Genomic DNA, 7,058 nt, shown 5'->3' on the forward strand with positions numbered 1-7,058 from the left:
TAATTTATGGATGAATTACTCTAGTATCCCCGCTCTTTACACTTTATTGTAATTAATTATTTTACACAGGTATCGATCTTATACTTAACAAGCTATTTTTAAGAAAGAGAAAATAAAGACTAGAGACCTGAACACAAACGATAGACCTTAATTTTACTTTAAAGATTAGAAATACTCACCAATCCAACTCACCAATCAGCTGCTCTCCCCGCTCTTTGTTTACAATGAAGTCTCTGCACTGCAGTGGATGAAGTGTGAAGATTCAGTTGAGTGAGTTGGTGGGTTAATTAGCTTGAGCATGACAGTTTAGAAGAAAAACCCTTGCTGAAGTTTGAATAATTCAAACTGTAAGCTCTGTTCTTTAATTTGTAAATCAGGGTAAAGCACATACACAATCCCCCACTAGCACAAATTTTGCAGCCAAGTATCCCACATTTGGGGACATTGCAGGAGTCAGCACACCCCGAGTGCAATGGGATAGCCTTACCCTGGGAACCCGAACTTCATGATCATTGTTTCTCCCCTGCCAGGTAAGTATGTTTACTAAATCCATACGCTGCCAGCCCATGTCAAGCACTGTCTCTCACAGTCACACACACTCAGTTTCAAATCATAATGTCGCTCTTTTCAGAACCTGTTGCCACGTAGACAGGTCAATTCTTTCCACTGAGTTCATGCTTGTCCATTCCTCTAGAGAAAAGGCTGCCCTTATTTGCAGATTACCCTTGAAAGGAAATTAATGTTGTTTGCAATATGAATACTGTCCATCTGGTACAAAAAAAAACTGCTGGAAAAACTCAGCAGGTCTGACAGCATCTGTGGAGGGAAAGGCAGAGTTACCTACTCGAAACGTTAACTCTGTCTTTCTCTCCACAGATGCTGTCAGACCTGCTGAGCTTATCCAGCAATTTTTGTTTTTGTTTCACATTTCCAGCATCTGCAGTATTTTCCCTTTACCTTACTCTCCATCTGCTGTGGCTGCTCCCTCACCTCTCAGGCTCACTCCTCACGCCTGACATGGTAAAGGAGCAGAAAAATCTCAATCTGTTTTTACATTGTTTTTACAGAATCACAGAATGGTGACTGTGCAGGAGGCCATTCGGTCCATCGTATCTGTACCGATGGTGCCGATCTCCTGCCTTTTCCCCATAACCCTGCCCATTGTTTCATTTTAAATAATCACCCAATTCCCTCTTGAATGCCTCAATCGAACCTGCCTCCACCACACTTCCAGGCAGTGCATTCCAAACCCTAACTACTCGCTGTGGGAAAAATAATTTTCTCACCTCGCATTTGCTTCTTTTGCAAAACACTTTAAAACTGTGCCCTCTGGTTCTCAATCCATTTATGTGCGGGAAGAGTTTCTCCCTATCGACTCTGTCCAGATCCCTCATGATTTTGAAAACTTCTATCAAGTCTCCTCTCAGCCGACTCCTCTCCAAGGAAAACAATCCCAACCTCTCCATTCTTTCCTCATAACTGAAGTGTCTCATCCCTGGAATCATTCTCATAAACCTCTTCTGCATTCTCTCCAATGCGTTCACATCCTTCCTATAGTCTGGTGCCCAGAACTGTACACAATACTCCATCTGATGTCTAACCAGTGTCTTATATAAGTTCATCATAACCTCCCTGCTCTTGTATTCTACGCCCCTGTTAATGAAGCCTAGAATACCGTATGCTTTAGAAACAGCTCTCTCTACCTGCCCTGCCACCTTTAATGACTCATGTACATATACACCCAGCTCTCTTTGCTCCTGCACACCCTTTAGAATAGTATCCTTTATTTTATACTGTCTCTCCATGTTCTTTGTACCAAAGTATATCACCACACACTTCTCCGCATTGAACTTCATCTGCTATCTATCTGCCCACTCCACCAATGTGTCAATATCCTTTTGAAGTTCTACACTCTCATCCTCACAGTTTACAATTCTCCCAAGTTCTGTGTTGTCCGCAAGCTTTGAAATTGTCCCCTGCACACCAATGTCTAGATCATTCCCCTCCAAGTCACTCACCATCCTGACTTGGAAATATGTTGCTGTTCCTTCACTGTCGCTGGGTCAAAAACATGGAACTCCCTACCTAACAGCACTGTGGGTGTACCTACACCACATGGACTGCAGCAGTTCATAAGGCAGCTCACCACCACCTTCTCAAGGGCAATTAGGGATGGGCAATAATATCAAAAAAAGCAAGTCCCAATACCAACCCCTGGGGAACTCCACTTCAAACCTTCTTCCAGCCCAAAAAATACCCATTAACCGTTACTCTCTGTTTCCTATCCCTCAACCAATTTTGTACCCATGTTGCTACTGTCCCTTCTATTCCACGATCTATAACTTTCCTCACAAGTCTGTTGTGTGGAACTGTATTGAACGCATTTTGGAAGTCCTTATACACCACATTAATAGCCTCGCCCTCATCAAACATCTGTTAACTCTTTAAAAAACTCCAGCAAATTAGCTAGACACGATTTTCCTTTAACAAATCCACGCTGACTCTTCCAAATCAATCCACATTTTTCCATCTGACTATTAATTCTATCCTGAGTAATTGTTTCTGGAAGTTTCCTCACTGCTGAAGTTAAACTGACTGGTCTGTAACTGCAGGGCAGATCTTTACAACCTTTTTTGAACAAGGGCATAATTTTGCTATTCTCCAGTCCTCCGGCATATACCCCTAATCCAGGGAACATTGAAAGATTATTGCCAGTGACTCTGCAATTTCCACTCTCACTTCCTTCAATATTCTTGGATGCATCTCATCTGGTCCCAGTACCTTATCAACTTTAAGTACCGACAGCTTATCCAATATCTCCTCCTTATCAATTTTAAACCCTTCTAGTGACTGAGTTTCCTCCTCTGTCACCATGGCCTGGGCAGCATCTACCTCATAAGTAAAGACAGGTGCAAAGTATTCAGTTAACACCTCCGCCATGCCTCTTGCCTCTATGTGTAAATCCCATTTTTGGTCCCTAATCAGCCCTACTCCTCCTTTTACCACGGGTTTACTGTTGATGTGCTTACAGAATACTTTGGGATTTCCTGTTATGTTAGCTGCCAGTTTTTTCATAATCTCTCTTTGCTTCTCGTATTTGCTTTTTCACATCCCTTCTGAACCTTTTGCATTCAGCTTGGATCTCAATTGTATTTGCTCCCTGACACCTGTCGTAAGCACACTTTTTCTTCTTTAGCTTAATTTCTATCTCCTTTGTCATCCAGGGACCTCTGGGTTTGTTTGTCCTGCCTTTCCCTTTTGAGGGAACATACCTTGACTGTGCCCAAACCATCTCCTCTTTGACGGTAGCCCATTGTTCAGCTACTGTTTTTTCCACGAACCTTTGGTTCCAGTCTATCTGGCCCTGCTCCGTTCTTGCCCCATTGAAGTCCGCTCTCTGCTTGTTGATTATTCTTACTCTGGATTGACCAATGTCACTTTCCACCGTCATCCTAAACCTTATGATACAATGATCACTGACCCCTAAATGTTCCCTCACTGTCACTTGATCTACTTGGCCCACCTCATTCCCAAGAACCAGGTCTAGCAGTGCCTCCATTCTTGTTGGACCGGACACATATTGCTGCAGGAAATTCTCCTGAACACAATCGAGGAACAGTTGTCCCTCACTGCCCCTTACACTACCATTATCCCAGTCTAAATACAGGTAATCAAAGCTCCCATTATAACTACTCCAAGATGTTTACATCTCTCTGTAATTTCCTTGCAGATTTGTTCCTCTATATCCTTCCCACTGTCTGGTGGTCTATATATTACACCGAGCAATGTAATTGCACCCTTCTTATTCCTTAGCTCGAGCCAAATCGATTCTGTCCTTGAATCCTCCGACACATCCTCTTTCTCCAATACTTCAGTAATCCCCTTAACTAAAAACGCCACCCCTCCTTCTTTTCCCCGTTTCCTATTTTTTCTGAACACCTCATATCCAGGTATAATTAACACCCAGATCTGCCCTTCCTTAAGCCAGATCTCCATTATTGCCACAACATCATAATCCCACGAGGCATCTGTGCCTGTAACTCCCCAATTTTATCTATATATACCCTGTGCATTCACATACATGCAGTGTAACCCCTGATTTAATAGAGAGACAGAACAGTTAGTACAGCAACTCTGCTTAAGCAACATGGACAAAGGACTAGAAAAAACCTCAATCTGTTTTTACATTGTTTTTAATGTAGAGACAGAACAGTAAATACAGCAACCCTGCTTAAACCACATGGACAGGCAGAATTGCTTTGAACTGTATGTTTGTAAAAAGCTAACCCCTTGTTCACATTATCAGGGATAAACATTGGGGAAGGATGTGAAACTTTAGATAATGGAACAAGATTAACACTTTCAGCTCGGGCTGTATTCCCTGGGGTTTAGAATGTCGACTAAGACCATAAGACCATAAGACATAGGAGCAGAAATTAGGCCATTCGGCCCATCGGGTCTGCTCCGCCATTCAATTATAGCTGATAAGTTTCTCAACCCCATTCTCCCACCTTCTCCCCGGTGATTTGATTGAGGCTTTCAGGATATTAGTAGCAACAGGTGGTGTCTTCTATCCATATGTAGGAGCAGACTGAAAGAGTGCTGTTATTCTTGGTGTGGAATCAATAAATAAAAGCTGAGAAATGAAGAAAGACTTGACTTCAGTGTTCTGCCATTCACCGCCCAGCTATCTGAGCTTTGACAGCCTGGCTGATAGATACAAGATGGGACAACTTGTCACAGAGTTGTCATGTTCTGGTAGAAATGTCGGCAACATGAGGTGAGAGTGGGGTCACTCCAGTCTCTTCAATGAAAATGTGACCATTTCCTGAGAGAACATTGTCAGTTCCAGGGAGTTTGAGGTTCGGTTCCATTGGAATGTGACTCTCCTGGAGCCTCAGGGAGTAGGGGAGGAATTGTCGAGAGTTTTCCTGAAATGGTCACATTCCAAGAGACAGCATTCCTAGGTGGTGGGACAGCAGCGAGCATGCTGATGTTGTCTGCCGGATGAGACAAGCTTGATGGGTCTGATAAAAATGTACAAAATGATGGGTAAGTTAAGAGTATGTGCAGACTGTGTATTGTATCTGAGCCCTGCCTGATGTGTGGTTCAGAGATTTCACCCAGTCAGTAGCTGATTTCATTAGAAGGAAGTGCCTCAATTACTCGGGTAATTGAAGAATAAGTAATTAATAATTGGTAGTTAATTAGAAGTCTGTTTATGTTATTTCTGCATTTCTTATGAGAGAATTAAAGTGCTGTAACAGCTGGGAGAGAAAAGTCATAGGTTTAGGACTCCCTTCCTATCAAGAACATACACTGTCCTTGGCTGTTGAGTCTGTCTTAACGAACAGGACTCCTGTAAAGACATCACGATAGGGCTTGAAACTCTTTCGAGTTATCAACAGTCACAGATTGCAACTCTTTCGAGTACAATCACAGTTCTTGGTTTCCGGGAGTGGGACGTGAACCCACAACCCTCTGATTCAAAGGCGAGGGTGCTATGAACTGAGTCACAGCTTGAAGGAAGGCATTGTTTCAGTTCAAGACAAATGCGTAATTAGCTAGAACCAATGGAGTTAACTCAGCACATTATTGACAAATTATAAACCAATTAGCCATTTCCAAAAACTTGGCTAAACTGGGATTACAATATCTCTTCAATATAATAAAAGGATTGCAGGAACCATCTTTAGGAAGTTAAGGATTGTATAAGATTAAAAGAAAAGGCTTATAAAGTTGCCAGAATTAGTAGTAAACCTGAGGATTCGGAGGTTTTTAGAATACAGTAAAGGAAGACCAAGAAACTGTTAAAGAAAGGGAGAGTAGAATATGAATGCTATCCAGCAAAAAACATTAAAACGGAATGTAAAAGCATCTATAGGTATGTAAAAAGGAAGCATTTGGATAAGACAAACATGGGTCCATTGCAGGCAGAGTCAGGAGAATTCATAATGGGGAATAGGGGAACAGCAGAGAAGCTAAATGATTACTTTGTGTGTTTTCACTGAGCAAGATACAGGAAATCTCCCAGATTTAGAGATCCAAGGGACGAGGGAGAATGAGGAGTTGAAGGAAATTAGTATAAATAAGAAGGTTGTATTGGAGAAATTAATGAGACTGAAAGTTGAGAAGTCCCCTGGACCTGATGTTCTGCATCCCAGAGTGTTGAAAGAGTTTGCCATAGAGTTAGAGGATGCATTGGTGATCATTTTCCAAAATGCTATAGATTCTGGAATGGTTCCTGAAGTTTGGAAGGTAGCAAATGTCACTCCACTATTTAAGAAGGGAGGGAGAGAAAAAACAGACCTCACATCAGTAATAGGGAAAATGCTAGGATTTATCATAAAGGATGTGATAAATGGATACTTGGATGATCATGATCTGATTGGGCATAGTCAGCATGGATTTATGAATGGGAAATCATGTTTGACAAACTTGTCAGAGTTTTTTGATGATGTTAGTAACAAAAATTGATAAAGGAGAGTCAATGGACGTCATATATTTGGATTTTCAGGAGGCTTTTGCTAAAATCTCCCACAGGAGGTTGATTAGCAAAATAAAAGCACATGGGGTAGGAGGCAATATACTGGCACGGATTAAGGATTGACTAACAGACGGAAAACTGAGAGCAGGAATAAATGGGTCATTCTCGTGTTGGCAGGCTGTGACTCGTGGGGTACCGCAAGGATCAGTACTTGGGCCCCAATTGGTCACAATATATATCAATAATTTGATGTGGGGACCAAATATAATATTTCCAAGTTCGTGGTTGATGCAAAGCTAGGCAGGAATGTGAGTTGTGAGGAAGATGTAAAGCAGCTACAGGATGATTTGGACAGACTTAGCGAGTGAGCAAGAACATGGCAGGTGGAATATAATGTGGAAGAATGTGAGGTTATTCACTTTGGTACAAGGAACAGATGTGCAGAGTATTTCCTAAATGGTAAGAGATTAGAAAGTGTAACTCTTTTTGGGAGTCAGACAATTAAACTAAATTAACAAAATAAGGGATAAAACAAACAAAGCCCCTAAGTCAGGTCAGCTGTAAAATTAAG

General features: G+C 41.8%; 1 non-coding gene across 1 annotated transcript; it reads right to left on the bottom strand.

Moving 5' to 3' along the window:
* Positions 1–374: 374 nt before the first annotated feature.
* On the bottom strand, positions 375–538 carry LOC144696854 (U1 spliceosomal RNA). Its single transcript, XR_013580262.1, has one exon. It is a non-coding gene; the product is annotated as a U1 spliceosomal RNA (small nuclear RNA).
* Positions 539–7,058: the final 6,520 nt, after the last annotated feature.

This window comes from Cetorhinus maximus, chromosome 22 (assembly GCF_964194155.1).
Source record: "Cetorhinus maximus chromosome 22, sCetMax3.hap1.1, whole genome shotgun sequence".
NCBI classification, from domain to species: Eukaryota; Metazoa; Chordata; class Chondrichthyes; order Lamniformes; family Cetorhinidae; genus Cetorhinus; species Cetorhinus maximus.